The sequence below is a fragment of the Copadichromis virginalis genome, linkage group LG7 (assembly GCF_057382275.1).
Source record: "Copadichromis virginalis isolate Kocher_CV1m ecotype Utaka linkage group LG7, C_Virginalis_male_GT1.1, whole genome shotgun sequence".
NCBI classification, from domain to species: Eukaryota; Metazoa; Chordata; class Actinopteri; order Cichliformes; family Cichlidae; genus Copadichromis; species Copadichromis virginalis.
Window position 1 is genome coordinate 33,659,745 of NC_140624.1, and position 17,911 is coordinate 33,677,655.

The window sequence follows — 17,911 nt, forward strand, 5'->3', positions numbered from 1 at the left end:
CATGCCCTGTGGAGGTGCAGCTATAGATTAGTCATTCAGGAATTGCCAAGAGTGACCTTTAGAATAGACTGTATTGATGTTGGAACTTGTTGCAACAGTAGGCTTGAGTACAAGGAAGGATTCACAGTTAAGATTACAGGAAATGCTGACTGATGAAGAGAAAGTCTGATTCCTACTTTGTATCTTACATGCCTATTGATTATTAAAAATGTAGAGTTGATAAATACCCTTGTTACTACGAATACTGGCTGTGAGTACACAAACAGATGGGGATCTGTGTAATACCACAAATGAAAGTACTGCTGTATCTCTTTGATTTTCACAAAGACATTGAGTCAGAATATAAATTTTCAGTGGAAAACACAGTCAGCAGAAACTCAGAGCAAATCATTTTCATGACCCTCGTCATTTACAATCACACTTACAACTTATTTTTGAAAAATAACAGTTTTGTTCTTCCATTGCACATAAGCCGTATTTTATCTCAGTCCTGAGTAATCTGTTTTCAAGTGACCTACCTAGTTAACAAAAAAGTTAAAAAAAACTCAAAATCCCTCCACAGAGATGGTTGTTTATTGCAAACTGTGATATCTATACAAATCAATAAATACAGTGCTTTGAAATCTGGTCCTTTAAAATTTGTGATCTGGGGCCCCGGTCTGGATGGGCCTGGGCCCCCTTTCCCTGGCGGGTCGCGGAGTATGGGGGTACCTACTGGGGTCAGCGGGGGAGCTGGCCCCAGGGAGGGGTCACCTGCCCCTCCCTTCCATCCCTCCCCATCTCCAGCTGCCTCCCTCTTCCCGCTCCATCACAACCACCCACACATGCAGGACCTTGGAGTAGGGGTATGTCACCAGGGTGCAGAGGAGGCCACCCCCCCCCTGTCCCCTTCTGGCTGCCCCTGCCTCAATTTTATCCCACAACTTAGACATTCACATTACTCACACTCTCATTACACATACATATAGGATCTTGGGGGTGGGCACGATACACGGAATCCAAAGTACCATCAGGGTGTACACCCCACCCGTGGCGTCGTTGCCCACCTCTCAATGTTAAATACACGTAGACATTGAGGGCCAGCAGGAGGGACCATGCGCTTACCTGCTGCTCTCTGGCAGGTAACTCCATGCCCTCCTGGGTTTTAAAGGCACCTTAGAACACACATGCATCAACACTACAATGAGCGGGTGGAGGGAGGTTTGGAGTCTTCTCTCACCCCCATTCTCTGCGACCTGCTGGAGCAGGGGGGCTAGGACTAGGAGGAGGAGTTGGCTGTTCGACTGCGGTCTGGAGTGTGGGGCCTCCCTGCTGCTGCGGAGTCGGGGCGGTCTGCCTCCCCCCACCGCAGGGAAAAGGGTAACACCACCTGGGTCTGGGTGCAGTTCCCCCCTCCAGGGGCAAGGGTACCTAGACCCGGTTTGTAGAGTACGCTTGGGGAGTGTGATCGTGTGTACAACGTCTCTTTATGTCTGTCTCCACGTTGGTTGAGTGTGGAGTAAGTGTATATGAGAGCATGAGGGTGGGAATGGATGTTTGTATATGTGTGTGCCTGTATGTCTGTGTCTATATGTCAGGTTGGGTGTCAGGCGCCACCTCTCTGGGGACATCTCAGGCCCTCCAAGGTATGGAGGCCTATCTCCCCCTACCACCACTTCCTCTGCCAGTGGCGGACTCCCTCAGACGTCGGTGTGTTGGTGGTTCTTTGTGTCCGGGGATGGGCGTCCAGTTACACACCGGCTCACTCCTTGGCGGCCGCTTATCGGGGCCTGGAGCCTGGGGCTCGCTCGGGCCACTTCGGAGGTGGGGTGCCCCCGGCCTCTCGGCCTGGGGCTCGGTCACTCAGGCACGGCTGGCTGCCGGCGGAGCTCACGGGCGCGCCACTGCAACTCCCCCTGGCTTCTGCTCCGCGGCTGCTGAGTGAGCCCTCATCTGGGACTCTCCTCAGCTCTTTCCGGGACAGTGGCGCAGCTGCCCCTCTGTTGGTCTTCCTTGGTCTCTTGTGTTCTGGGGGCCTCTGGATGTCTGGAGTTTTGATCTCCTCCATACCTGCTTCATGCCCTGGAGGACGGGGCTGTGGCCCCCCCACACCCTCTAGCAGATCATTACATGAAGGAACCTTTTAAAAAACAAAAAACAAGCGCGTCCATGCTCACAGGTGTACACACGGGTGATCACACCCACAAACTACACCCTTTTTGGCTCCTACCTCAAAGCACACTGTGTTCTGTTGATCTTATGTGCTGCACAATAATGTTTAACATTTAGTATTTACTGTCATATTCCCATATATCATTGTGATGTTGTTTATTCTATTACTCTTGTTCTCTTCTGCTTGTTTTCTTTTTTCTTTCTCAGCAGGTGACCCAGGTGATTGATATATGCATTTTTTTCTTCTCTGCCCGTTCTGTTGGTTTTTGGTTTTTGCCCTTCTCCCCCGTCCCTCTTCTCAGCTGTTTCTCTTTCCCTCTTTCTTTCTCCCCTTCTTTCCCCCAGTCAAGTCTGTCCCATGTTCAGTAAGTGAAAATAAAATAAACAATGAAAGGTGAATCAAATGGACCATTATGGCAAGGCTGGGATGGTCAATTAAAAAAATAAAAAATAAAAAAATAAAAAATTTGTGATCCCCAGAGGATGAACCCTACTGACTTTGGTGATCTGTTGAGTTTGTATTCGATCTTCTGGTCCTATATCTATATTATTAATTCAAGAAATGATATAACACAACTACAACTTTATGAACTGACTCAGAATTTGATACAAGCATTCACAGTTTCCCTTGTTGATATTTTAATTATATTGATTAGCATGTATTTTTTCCTCTAGTGTTTCGCACATGGATAGTTTCACCAAGAAAAAAAACTGTAACAACTTTGATGTCATGGTCCTGGGTCGTTGACCCAGCGCTTTTAGTTTGTTATCATTTTCTAGTTCATTATGATGATTATTATTGTTTGAGTTCTATGTGTTATATTCAGTCTGCCTTTGAGTCTGCGTCTGTGTCTCTGTCTGTCTATGGTGTCACCCCGTCTGTTTGTGAAGCTGTCTGTTTAGTTCTGTGTCTTGTTTGGTTCCCCATGTTTGAGTTTCCTGCTTTATTGTGAAGGTCTCTGTCTGATGTGAGTGTGTTCAGTTTACATTTCCCCTGTCCCATCAGCTCTGATTCCTCCCAGCCGTGTTGCCCTCCTGTCTCTCATCCCCTGATTACTGGTGTGTGTATTTAAGCCCTGTGTGTTCTCCTGCCTGTTGCTGGTTTGTCTGTGGTCCACGGTGTCCTGTCCCTCGTCTGTGTCTCTCTGCCTCTCACCCCATTCTGGTACCCTCTCAGGTTTGTCATTTAGCTTTCCCAGTTTAGGTCTTTAGTTTTGTCTTCCCTCTTGTCTGTTTTGCCATCTCCCCACTGTGTAAATAAAACATCACCAGCATTATCATCCACTGCCTGCGTTTTGGGTCCTTTCTCCCTTCATACCACACGGCTCGCCTCGGCAGTCGTGACATTTGATCTGCCAACTTTTTATATTTCGCCTTACTAAATCTTAGCTTGCATTCATACTAACTAATCGAGAATTGGGTAAACGTTGTCCCTTCATAACACTAATATACTACCATTATCATTGCAAGCATTATTATAAAACTATCACTGTAAGCAGCACTGCTAACATGCAAATCAAGTTGAACTTGTCACCTCAGTCACCTATGTCACCTCAGCATGTGTGTACTAGATGTTAGCACGCTAGCAAGTGCAGCCTCGCATTACCAACAGCATGGCTGACAATTAATCATGTTTGGTCATTCTGCCAACTTCTAGAGAATTAGCATGAATAAGCAACCAAATCAAGTCACTGCAGCAGTGTGAATTATCACTGTGTGAGTAAAGGTTGTCTCACAGGACGCTCCCCTGTGCAGGATGTTTTTGAACTGTAGACACACCCCAAAAAGGCGTGTGAGACAACACTGTGTACAAACCAGCTACTTGAGAGGATGATGAAATAAAAGCTAATTCAGTTTTCACTTTTATACGTTTATTTACGATTGGAAAATTATTAATTTTCTTTTTTGCTTTTTTAAAGGATGCAACAGCAGTGCAGTGGTTGCAATTGCTGCTTCAGACCAAATGAGTTCTTGGTCTGAGGCAAGAACTCCTGTGTGGAGTTTGGATGTTCTCGCTCTGCCTGCATGCGTTCTCTCCAGGTGAATGGTGGTGATGTCTTTTGTTGGCCCAGAATGGCAGCCTGATGTAAGTCACTTCTTGCCATATCTCCTCTCCTTGTCCGCAACTGGTCACAGCAGATAGCTATCCTTACCACTGTCACCAAGCACTTGTTCTTAAGGGTCATCTGATTGTTGGGATTTCCTCTGGTTTCTCTGTTTTATTGTAGGGTATTTACAATATAAAGTACCTTGAGGCCACTGTTGTTGTGATTGCAGATCTGCTGGGATTTGCCCACACAACCGTCTCCATGTTTAACAGAAAATGGTCAGAAAAAGAGAAAATATCAAATGAGCAGCAGTTTTCTGGGTGAAAAGGCTTTGTTGATGCCAGAGGTCAGAGGAGAATGGTCAGACTGCATTGTGCTGGTAGGAAGGTGGTAGTGACTCAAATAATGACAACCAAGGTATGCACAACAGCATCTCTGAACACACTGCTTATAAAGACTTGAAGCAGATGGGTCACAGCAGCAGAAGACCACACTGGCCACCACTCATATCAGCTAAGGCTGCAATCCACACTGGCAGACCAAATTTGGTCAACAGGAGGTTGGTATGGTAGTGTCAAATTTTGGCATGAACAATCCATCCACCAGTATCAGGCTACTGATGGCTGATGGGTACTTCTAGCAGGATAATACTAGTGTCATAAAACTCAGATCATCTCAAACTGGTTGTTGTACATGACGATGAGTTCACAGTCACCATATTGTAGATGTGATTGAACGGGATATTCACATTATTGATGTGCAGCAGACAAATCTGCAGCAACTTTGTGATGTTATCATGTAAACACGGAGCAAATTCTAAATTAAATAAAGTGACCAGTAAGAGTATTCATTGTCGTCCTATGGTTGTCACAACAATTTTTGTTAAATAAAAGAACAAAAGGTGTGAATGCAGTGTTGCTCAGTTCCATTTGAATGCATGTGTACATGTGAACGTGTGTGGAGCCATAGTGTAAATTGCTGATGGGTGTGTTCCTGGCTCCAGCTAAGAGGAATGTGAGGTGTGGTTGCCAGCGTTGCCCAACACAAAGTAGCTCGGCGTTCAGTGGGACCTCTATGGCAACCACAGGCTGTTTAACCAACACTCAGTCGTCTCTTCTTTACAGGAGACTCTAGGTTTATGTGTAGGTGTGCCACAGTGTTTTCACACTGCAGGAAAATAATGTGATCTCTTGGAAAGACTTTACTCACTGTTCCTCACAGGCTGAGATCAAAGCTTAGATTTATGTGTTCAGATTTTATAGTGACTATGCAACCATTTCTTGCCAACAGGACATCCCCATTCAAAAAAAATGCTGTGCTTATTCTTCCTCTTCTTTGATGTTTCAGCTTTGCTGTGCAGCATGGTGTGTAGGGTTTTTCAAATTCAGCCTTGGAAAGAGAAACTTCCAGTATATTTAAACAAAGACTGTATATAAAAGATGGGTGTAGCCACTATGATGTCACCTGTTGGTTTCTAGAATCTGTGTTTTGAATGCTTTGTTTGAGTGTTTTGGCCACTGCCATCTGTTGTGTGTTTGTGTGTGTGTGTGTGGCTGTAGTTCAAGAGGCAGAGAAAATCCTCTGCTAATTGGAAGGTTAGTGGTTCCTTGGCTGCTCTATTCTGCATAACCTTGGGCAAGATACTAACCCCAAGTTGTTCTCTGATGTGTCAATTGGAGTATGAATGTGTGTGAAAGTTAGATGGAAAGCACTCAAGCATAGAAACAAGTGTTTGTGTGAAGGGGGGAATGAGGCATGTTGTATAAAGTGCCTTGAGTGCTCATGCAGAGTAGAAAACCACTATATAGAAGCCAGTCCGTTTACTAATAGCATTTTTTGTCCAATATTTGAACAAAACTGTAACTGTAACAGCACCAACTTTCAACAACAAGGACATGTATACAGTGGTGAGGTGTGTGGTGGGATTACATCAGCTCTTCTTGTTTGCAGTGGTGATGCACAGATTGACAGATGAGGTCAGGCAGAAGTCTCTGTGGATTATGCTGTTTGCAGACGACATTGTGATGTGTAGTGAGAGTAGAAAGCAGGTGGAAGAGAGCCTGGAGAGGTGGAGGTATGCAGTGGAGAGAAGAGGAATGAATGTCTGTGAATGAGAGGGAGACAGGTCGAAAGGTGAACACACAAGGGGTAACGATAGTGGAGATAGATACCATCCAAAGCAACAGAGGTGAAGAAGAAGTGAAGGGGGACATGCAGTCTTGGTGTGACAGAAGAGTATGGTAGATGGAGGTGGGATAGGGTGAGATGGAGCAGATGATCTTCTGTGGTGATTCTTAAAGGAAGCATCCAAAAGAAGCTGATGATTTGGACGAAACACTGGAGCGATAACTAATCAGTGCTAGCAACACTGTGTAGCTAGCTGACAGATGCAATCCACAGCCTCATAACAGCCTGTGTTGGTAGTGTAAATGGTAAATGGACTGGTTCTTTTCTTCTCTACTGGAGCACTCAAAGCGCTTTAAAAATATGTATTTGTAAATATGTATTTTGATATAACAGAAAATACATCAACCATACAGGTGTTATGAAGGGAATATTTAATTTTGTTTATTTTTATTTATTTATTTTGGGGGGGGGCGCAGTTGTACCAGGCCATAAAAATGCACTTCAGCATGGGGCCAGCCTAAAGTGGTCACGCTGTCTCTAAGGTTGTTTTTCCAACTGGTGTATTTACATCAATGCAGATTACCAACTATATTGCAGAGACTCCTCTTCTAATAGGACATCCCCATAAATCATTAATACAAGCATTGGGACAGTAGGAGGAGATTATAGTGACATAAAAGCTGCTGATGGAATGGGTCAACAAAAACACTATCCTTACATAGCATTGTTACCTATTGCAAAGTGATTTAAAACCATAAACCAGTGACCAGAACTAACTTCAATAGAGAAAACACCAGAAAGCTGGTTTAGAGGTAAAATAATATGCTGTAGCATGACATAAGGGACTGCACTTTGGCTTTGCGCTGGGCATTTCTTGTCAGGGAAAGGTAAGGATTTAAATGCTTTACAAATGCACATTAGACCACCTACCATAAAAAGAAGAAAATACAAATATTTTAGAAATCTGACAAAAACTTGTTTAAAACGAGAAATTATAATTGCTATTTGTCAGGCAAATAACAAACTGAATTCATGTTTTTCAACCCAAATCCTGACTTCTCTGAATCAGTGAAAAATTATTTGAGCATAAGACTCAATCACTAAAATCTTATTTCCTTTTTTTCAAACAGTGAATTGGAAAATGAATGAATGGCAGCAAAAATTATATTAAAGCATTAAAAATATTATCTCAGTTAAAGAGCTTGTACATACTGGTGGACACACAATTACAAAAATCATTCTGGTAATTACCAATACTGTTCATTTATAAACTTTACAGCTGACTGGATGGTGGTCTTATGATTTTGTTTAGCATTGTATGTAAGGAACTAAGATATATACATATATATGTCACTTAATGTCATCAGAGGGAGAAGGTGGTAACCACAATGTCCCCAGGGAAGGAAACATTCCTGAAATAGTTGCAAAAGCTGCCCATGGTGCATTGCATTTCCCAAAATGGTGTCAAAGACAGAGAGTGAGTTCGTTCTCATGCCTCTCAAAAATGTTCTCGTGGATTTCTGCCAGAGAATGTAACGTTTAACCAGCTCAAACCTTCGCTCCTCCCTTCCCGGGCGACTTTGCGTGAGTCAGCTGGGCTCATTACGCACGTTCCGGTGTGCGGCAGGTGTAACTCTGGCCACACCCACAAGGAAACTCCTGTCAGGCAGACTCAGCAGGCTGTCAGTCGGCATCAGAGCACCGCAGAAAGGAGGAGGAACAGGTAAGAAGCTCATAATTTTCCAGGAACACTTGTTGGAGTTTAATGGGAGCGCTTTGGTACAGCTTTTTTTGCTGACACTGATTTCGGGTGAGAAATGCGCTGCTTTCACTTAAGAGAGTTCACGGCTATTTTCCTCAAACTGGATCGCAGAAAAACTAGTCTTTTTTTAAGGATAGGGCTGAGGAACAGATAATCCAGCTGATGCAGGGAAGCACAGAGACTGCTTCAGGTCAAAACTGTGCGCAAAAATAGTTAAGCTAAACTTTTAAAGTTTAGCCTGCGGCAAATGGAGATGCAGGCTTTCATACATTCAGCCAAAGTACATAGTAACATTCCGAATGATTGATTTAGCATGTAGATCTTCAAATAATGAATCTTGAGACAGGCATTGTAAACGGAGAGAAGGTACCGTACAGTTTGATAATCCAATTTCCAATCCAATTTTATTTATAAAGCACTTTAAAATACCCAGCACAGGACCAAAGTGCTGTACAGAAAATAAGTTAAAAACAATAGAATAAAAGAAAACAGCACAAATGAATCAATATAACACATAATACATAAAAATTAAAATAGCCCTATATTAAAAAAGAAAACAAGATAAAACAGCACCGAATCAACTAAAAACAACTAAAATAAAAATAAATAAATAAATAAAAACCAACATCTCATGTGGTGTCAAAGGCCAGGGTAAAGAGCTGCTTTTTCAGGAGTGACTTAAAAACGGGTAGGGAAGACTGTTAAGAATAGGCAATTAATATGGTGATTGAAGAACTATGAAGTAGGATTAAAGCTACTGTTGTTCCAGGAGCATTATGTAAGAGCTGTTCAGAGTTATCAGCATTAGTGTGATAATGTTACCAGAAATCAATAGTCCTCAACTTTTGTGGCCCGCCTTACTGCAGTCTGTGTTTGAGCTTGAGTACTTTTCATGGTGCTGGTATGCAGGTTGTAATACCTGTAGTGTATTAATACTGTGGAGAAACGTGTAAGTAATGCAGATACTTAAAAAAAAAAAATTTCAATACAATATTAAATACTTTAAATTTGATTATAGAATGAAATATAAAGTGCAACATAGTGCAATTGTGTAGCATCGTATTATACAAAGTCAGCGTGGACTCAAAAGTGGTTACTACAGGCTTGTCCTTGCTTTGTATCATGTTAATGAAACAACCTAAAATTAGGCGCTGGGCTCATTCTCACTGTTGAGCTACATTACACATTTCAGTGTTGAAAAACTTGACTGACATGCAAAGAGCCTTGACCTCGGTCTTTTCCAACACCTTCAGGATGAACTGGAAAATCATGTGGAAACCTTTTAGGAGTCTGAGCTAGAGGAGCATTTAGTGTCTGTGGCTTTGGAATGACAGATTCAGTTTTCATGTGTATTGTGGGTGTGCTGTGTGCAGTTTGTGTCTACATACTTATGGCCAGAAAGTATAGTGTGAGGAGTTTATACTACCTTCCATGAAATCTCAATGTTGTAAAGTGGCATGAAAATATAAGTTTTACAGTTTCTTATCCACCATAATAGTGACTTTAAGCTACGTCTCTGCAAGATCAAACTCGTGTCAGGCATTGACAATAAAATTCCTTTTTCTTTTTTTAATACTGATGATATCTAACAGTTTTCATTTTCTCAAGAGTACTCTGCCCCCTGATAAGAGGCCAACAGAGATGAGATGTTATCTTTATTTCAGCTGGGTGGAGGGCGCTATGTGAACTTTTACTGACTCCACGTGGAGCTGCTGTGTTACTTAACACTTAATTAGTAATAGTCACAACAACAATAACAACACCTAACCAAACCATGCTGTTCTTAACTGGGTCTCTACCCCTGCATGCCTGTTTGGTTGAAGAATTAAGTTGGGCGACTGATTACAAGCTGTGATTGTTTGTGTGGGTGTGTTTATGTGCGTGTGTGTAATCACAGTAAAACACAGTCCTGGAGACACCAACAGTAGTGAGAACTATGGCAGTTTTAAGCCAGAAGATACAACAGGCTAGAGAGAGCAGTGGTTGTTAGGCTAGTTCTTCTGTGAAATAGTCGCCACAAATCGATATTATTTTATCACATTAACAATAATTAAAGGAATAAGTGAGTTCCTATAGCCATTGTGAGCTTATATCTTTGTATTTTTTTTCTAGTTTCTTTTGTTTTTAGCTTGCAGGCCAGCGAGCGTGTTGCTACGCAGCTACTTTTACAGCCTTGACAGCTAGCTTAAGAAGCAGGGATATTAGTTATACATGAGTTGCTTTAAAGGGTGACGTCAAGCACATACAATTAATTATTATATTTCTGAAAGTTCTGTTTTCTCACATATGTTGCAAAATGTAGAAAATGTCAGCCTCACAGAGATGTGCTAGCAGGCTAAAATGAAGTCAGCTTTACGCAGTTATGTGTTAAATATCGGTGTTGTTGTCCTGTGTTCAGAATGTAAAATGTGCTTTCTAAAGCTGGTTTTTCACAATTGTCTAAGGAAAATTGCAGTCATTCATGTGTAAATGTTTTCTTGGCTGAAGAATGCAGAAACTATTGCCAGCTGTTAGCATTACTGATTTTCTTGCTTAGCTAAAGTATCTTTGTATTAGTTCACTTTCCATGTCTTTATCTTTCATTCCATCTTTTTCTGTTCTGATCACCCTCATCTCCTACACAGCTGTGCTTTTTCGTTCACTGTTATCTAACATATTTTTTACTGTTACTCTCAATTTTGCACTATTTTACTCTTGACTCTTCAGTTTTTAGTGTGTGTGTGTATATATGTTTTTTTGTTTTTTATTTTTTTTATTTTACTTACACTGTGTAAATGATGACTTGGATTTTCTTGCATGCCAGAAGTTAAGCTTTTTAGTTTTGTTGTATTTAGTACTCTAGTATATGTTACATTATTTTTTGTACATGCTTAAAAAGCTGCCAAAGCTTTTAGCTTACACTATATATGTGTGTGTGTGTGTGTGTGTGTATATGTATATGTTCTGATATAATATATATATATATATATATATATATATATGATGTGTGTATGACATTGATTCATTTAGTCTAGACACAATGTACATGACAATATGTACATGTTTTTAAAAAGGGTTGAACCAAGGCAATGACTGACCCAACACACCCCACAAGGCATTAGTCATTGCATATTGTGCAGCAGTATTTCTCTCTTTTTCTATGTCAAATTTTGACTTAATCCCTTTTCTCACTGAGAATGTTCCAACAATTCATCATACCTCTCTCTGTTTCAGTCACCCTTTCTCCCCTTTCACTCTCACCCAGTTCCTTTGGTTTCTTAATACCACGTTCTTATCTTTTGGATGTTTCAGTTTTTCCTTTTCATCAGTTTTTCAAACTCAACCATGTGTATGTATGGGACAAAAACATTTAGTTTAATCATGTGTAACAACTTCAACCTGTTTCTGTATCCAGCCTCTGTCCTTCGCACACCCATCCTCTCTCTCTTTAATGCGTTTTAATGGAACTACATTCTTTCACTTGACTCTAGCCCAGGCAGTTAACGAACCAGACCAACAAGAATACACAACTGATCTCTTTCACAGTTTTGCTCAGCACACACCCACCCTACACTCTCTCATTGCTCTCTCTCTCTCTTGCCTTGTCACTGTTTGTAATGGAGTAGAGATGGGTTAAAATGTTGTGTAAGTAAGTGTTAATGCAAGTCAAAGAATAACAGATTGTTTAAAAAAAAAAAAAAAAAAAAAAAAAAAAAAAAAATCTCAAATTCTGTGTAAGATCTTTGCTGGATTTTTTCCCTGTTTCTTAAGGGCATAAATTTCAGACACTGTTTATCTGTGGTAGATAATTTCTTTTCATAAGGAAGTGGAAGGATTGCCACTTCTCTTGTCCTATATTTGTCCAGTTTCCCCGAATGTTTTAAGGAAACACTGCACGCCATGCTGAGATACCACCTTTTGGTGTAAAAATAATATTTTTTCCCCCTTACACTGTATTATCTTTGCCATTTTTCCAGACATTCAGCTAAAGAAATGAGGACAAATAATGTGGCTAAAGATATATTTCTGAATTGGTTCGTTGCTAAGTTGTCTGTTATGTATAGACACAACACTGGTTTATCCCTTGTGTTAAGTGCGTTTTTTATGCTTGAATGATTCATCGGTTAGTGTTGAGTGGCTTAACAAACAAAGAAACATTTATCCAAAAATGGTCAGGTACAATGACTGGAGTGAAATTGAGTGAAAAGGCAGCCAATGTTCAAATACAAAAGCTCAAAGATTGACTTTTTAAAAAGAAAGGCTCCTTGTAAGCAAAGAAAGAAATGAAGGATACTTTAAGACCTTTGCACAGGACTGTATGAGGAGACATTTTATTCCTTGTAAATGCACATTTGGATATCTGTTACAGAGAAACTTATCTAGCCATTAGATTATGGTAACTTAATTGCTGTTGACGTGGCCTTCACAGTACCTTTAGCTACATGCCAGTAACACGTTACAGTTGCTTACTACCCACAACACTTGGCCTACATCACAAACAGGTTAGCCGCATTAATTAAAGGGAATGGCTTTAAGAGAAATGTATCCTGTATCTATGGTTTCAGTTTCTCTAGTCAACTCACTGCCAGTGCACAAACCTAACTTTGCCAACACCATCATCAGCCCTGCAACCCACTGCACTCTTGGTGTCACATTTTTGCTAGTTTAACATTAAAATTTATGTGATGAGCTGATAATAATTTGGAGCTTTTGCATTTACAGTATAGTGTAAAATGTCTTTTTTTGGCTTTCATAAATACAAAGTGCTGTTTGAGGGTTTAGACTTGGCTTTAGTTTAAAAATTACAATCAAGTAAAGCTTCATAGCAACATGGCTGAAACTCTGACAATTGTTTCTCATTAACTTTATTGGTAATGTTTATTTTGTTTTCTTCAAACTGAAAAAAGATATTATGGAAAGCATTTCTTAAACACTAACTAGGAAGTCTAATAAGGACGTCCAAGCAGTCTTAAAGAAGTAGCTCAAAGTGATGTTGAATTGACATCTGCAACATCAGTTTGACTTTCATTTTGGAGCATGCTGAACCTGATGTGCATTTACTGGACGAAAGTTTTCATCCCATCCTTGAAGTCTTGATCAAAAACTAAAATGATTTTTTTCAAGACATCAAATTAAAGAAAGAAAAAATGGTTTTGGGCAAATTATATAAAGATTAATAAGGATGTATATAATTTTCATCAGTGCTTTCTAATCCTGAACACATTAGCACTAAGGCTACATTCACATCACATGCTGATGTGGCCTGAATCGAGATTTTATAGCTCCAAATGACTGTGGGAACTAATAAATTACACATCAGAACTGGCTCACTTGGATACGTTTTCCTAGAACGTACTGCACAAGAGATTTACTAAAAACAAATGAAATTTAAAAAAAAAAGAAAAAAAAGAATATCAGTAAGGCCTGTATTGTGAACAGTTTCCCAAGCCCATTTGGGACAGTCTCATAGACGATCCCAACTTTCACAAAGCTGGGTGTGTGCGAGAATAATTGAGATTATAGATGATGTCATTGTTTTTAAGAAATTGTTTCTCACCTGTAGATACAAGTCTTTGTGTGTGACTACTTCATTTGCCAAAACCTCCATTACCTTAACGTTTAGCTATGCCATTTAAGTAAGAATGATGACATCAGCATTCAGAAATTCACTTGATGTCAAATCTTTGGTGACAAGTTTTGACATTTTTATTAGAAAGGGCAGTTACAAATTTAAATTCAAGAATGTTTTAATCCATTTTTTTTTCTTGAATTTTCAGGAAAAGGTTTATTTTATTTATTTTATTTTCTTAAGGTAATATTCCAATCAAACATCCACATACTCAGCATTTATAATCAGTATTTTTGATCTTCTAAAGAAAGTAATTATGCACTTATTTTCAGTGTCATGTTTGTGCACAGGTAGGTGAATGCAATTAGGTGACGAAAAACACCAAAGTGTCTTGTCTTATTGAGGTGCATTCCCATAGCTGTTATGCTTTTTTGCTCACAGTGCTGTCTGTCAGATGATATTCAAAGTATGTCTGTGTTTGCTGTCATTCTTCCTAAAGCTTCACTTGTGTTTGCAGAAGTGATTGTACATGTTCAGCAGCCTGACGGAGACAATATGTCAAATACCTGAACCTTAAAAACCATTACGTTGTCTTTTTATGCAGCTTAGTAATCATTCATTCTCCACTTAATGAAATGCACTTGATTAAAACAGTCTGACCGCCTGTATAACAGCAGATGTTTTGGCAGTGTGATGGTCTGTAGCTTTCAACTAACCACAGTCCTTCCAGGAGTAGATGTTCCAACATCTACTCCTGGGACGATTATGACAGTACAATTAGAAAAAACCTGATCAAGTGTTTCTTATTTCGAAGAGTTTCCGGGAGAAAACTTCCTTTCTTTAAGAAAAACATGGCAGTATTGTTTAGATTCATGAAACGATGTCCTTCAGACAGAGAAGACTGGTGTGGAGATGTTTGGCCAAAACCAAACACAGCATATCAACACCGCAAACTACTGCCAGCTGTCACTCAGCTGGCCATGATCTGCTCTGTGTACCAAAGTATTTTGGAGTCAAGTGTGAGACCAGCTATCTGACATGTTGGCCCCAATTGGGTCATTCAACAAGAAAATGATCCTAAGCACAACAGCAAATCTACAACAGAATGGCTGAAAAAGAAAAGGTGATGTGACGATCCGGTCAAAGTCCAGAGCTCAACCTGACTGAAATGCTGTGGCAGGACTTTAAGCAAACTATGCACAACCTCAATGAACTGAAGCGATGATGTAAAGAAAACAACCATAATTCCTCCAGAAATGACGTGAGAGACTGGAAAGGTCATATAGAAAGCAGTTACTCTAAGTTATAGGTGCTAAATGTGGTTCTACAAACTGTTAAGTCATGGGTGTACTTAGTTTCAAAAAACTAGAATCTTCTTTTGGAAAGTTTGTGGAATGATAGCTCGGCTTCACAAAACAGTATAATTATTTATCTTCTATTGCCCCTAGGTTTACAACAAGCCACCTATTGTGTGCAACATTCATTCCTATTATAATCAAATGTCAAGCTGTCTGGTATGGGAAACACCCCATAGTGGCATCTGGTGCCCATCAATCATTAACACAATGGAAGAAAGAATTTTTTATAAACCCCTGAAAAAAAAGAAGAAGAAAAAAGATCTCTGTGCAGTTAGTCACTGTGGTTTAAAGAAATGTTCATTAATGACATTTAGTGTTGTGCTAGCTGCCTTTCTATAGAACAGATTGTTTGGTGGCTCAATAAAAGACGTGGAGCTACTGTGCATGTGTGAGAGAGAAGAGAGACACTGGGAAAAAAACTTATTTACTATTTCCATGAAGTGAAAATAAAGATGTGCTTATGCATTACAAATTACTCACTCAATTCATCAGTTTCACAACTCTAAGCCTGCAGTTCCAGGATGATTCAGTGTAGAAATACATCAAAATGTTAAAATAATGTTGTTGTTGTTTTTTTTAAAAAAAAACAACAACATTATTTTAAAAATACGGCATCTTAACATAAGGCTTGTTCTAGCTCACAATCTTTTAATTATGCACACACAGGAGTCACATAAAAGCATGACTGAATGTGACATTATGCCACAAACTGCAAGTCAACAGTGAATCATGTGAAAGCAGCAGGAAGGAGATGGTATGTTAGGAATCAGGGCGTGAGTTTTGAAGGACAAGATGAACGTACACACACACGCAAACTATTTGGTACCATGTTGTAATCTCCTCGTTTTAGTAACACTATGTAATTCAAATATTACTTTTCTTATTGGAGCTGCGGGTGGACTAGCACTGTGTGCGGACTAGCACTGTGTGCTGGTATCAGTCCTGCAGGTAGAAACTCCCCTTTCTTTGATATATCTCTCGCATGACTTCACACTAGTCTAAGGTCAAGATGGCTGACTTCCTAGAAAATCACTTTCTTTCACTGAGCTGTTTATAACGCAGATAAGTTTAACCTGTCTTTCATAATGCCATTATTGCAGACTGCAGCAGCACCACTTTAACACAAACTCGAGGACTTCCTGTTCTTTTGTACTCACTTGGGTTGCAGGTATATGTGTCAGTAGTCACCTGCTTACAGTTTTCATGCTAGGTTAAACTAACAGCCTCTCAGCTGTACTAATAATATTTAACATACAGACAAGGGCCATACCAGTGCTGTGTTTTAATCAGGTGATACAGGGGAGAGTATCAACAAGCAGGGGCAGGGGACAAAGAAAACCATAATAAATGATGAAATGAATAAAGCGAACTGCTGTGTTGAATATACTGAAAACAGTAAAGCTAATAGTATTTGCACTCTTAGCTTCAGTTCATAGACCTACTTTAAAAAAAAAAGGTTTAATATCAAAATATACTTAAAGTAAAAATACTCTTCATGTGGAATGAGCCCTTTCAGAATCTTATTGGATTGCAATTTTTTGAGGTATTAATGTGTACTAGCGAAAACCTATCATGGTATTCTTCTTTATTTTCATCGGTTACTGCATATAGAAAGACAGGAAAAACAGATGTTCATGAACACCAAACAAATACACATATTTCTTCTTTTTCTCCTTTTCAAGATACGTATTCATTGTAAAAGATAAAGTAATCAGTTACAGGTACTAATAGCCTCACTGTTTGAACACGTATTTACAACTCATTGTAGTTCCAATTTGGACATCACATTAAGTCGATTCCAGTTCTGTGTTCATGGGTCATCTGCAGATCTATGAATTTGCTTTCTAATGTTGTTGTTACCTTTTGTTATCATTACATTATATTAAAAATGTAGCTGTGTAATAGTGTAGCTTTCAGCAGTCACATTTCTTTTGTCTGTTGCCACTGTGGCTGCTGTTTTAGCAAAAAAGAAGTTTTAAAATCACTGACAGGGTAGTGATTTTAAGCTCTGTGGACACCATACAAACTGAATTGCTTTTAGAGATTATCAAAATAACTTACTATAATGCAATCCATTACACTATCCATTTGTAAATTCAATAAGAAGAAAAACTGCAGTACTGTATAATTTAGCTGAAGTGGGAAAGCTTCACATTCTGGTTCTAGAAACGTCGCTCTTTTTGCTGTTGATTTCCTTCCATTTCATCATCCTTTCCAAAGCTCACACTCGCCTCCATAACATAGTGCTCGGGCCAAATGGTTTCGGTTTGAAGGTCATGAGCGTGTTTTGGAACCCATTTTCTACATCTTGTAAATTCTTCCGCTAATGGACACCTGAGAGTTAATTATTCATCTACATCATTTAGAAACTGCTACAGAGCTTCTCCTCGAATGCATCTCAGTGCATTTTTGCATTTTATAGCTCCTTGTGTTTTGTTTTTGTTTTTTCACTGCAAGTTTTAATGAGTGTTGTTTTGCATTATGCAGTACCTCCAGGCTTCAATTTAGCATCTGGGAAAGTTGGCTTGACTCCAAGACTGTGGTCACCCAGTGCTTATTACTCATTAAGCCTCATCGGAGGGCCGAGTGGGCGCAGGCTGGGTGGGTGCTGGGTGGGAGTTGCAGTGCTTGGTGCATGTTGTTGTTGTGGATGCTCTAGTTTTGAAACTAAACTTGGAGATGAGAAAGTGAAGTGAGTTTAAAAAAGAAAGTGTTGATCATTTGCATATCCTTCTACTCTGTCAACAAGTGCAATATTTTTCCTACACATCATGGCTCTAGAGTAAAAAATTATTGTACTGAACGTGGTGTTAGCTTCTTATTAATTGGCATGTTTATTATTGTTTTCAGGGTAAAACTGATTTTGCTTTGCTTAAACTATTCAAGGGCAGTAAAACTGAAGCTTTGAAGCAAAAAG

General features: G+C 39.8%; 1 protein-coding gene across 3 annotated transcripts in view; it reads left to right on the plus strand.

Moving 5' to 3' along the window:
• Window positions 1–7,997: 7,997 nt before the first annotated feature.
• Window positions 7,998–17,911, plus strand: part of LOC146705458 (uncharacterized) — a 52,422-nt gene continuing 42,508 nt past the window's right edge. For all 3 annotated transcript variants that reach the window (XM_085463120.1, XM_085463121.1, XM_085463122.1), the window contains exon 1: window positions 7,998–8,049. The gene's annotated coding sequence lies outside the window, so the exon portion shown is untranslated. The remainder of the gene's footprint in view (window positions 8,050–17,911) is intronic.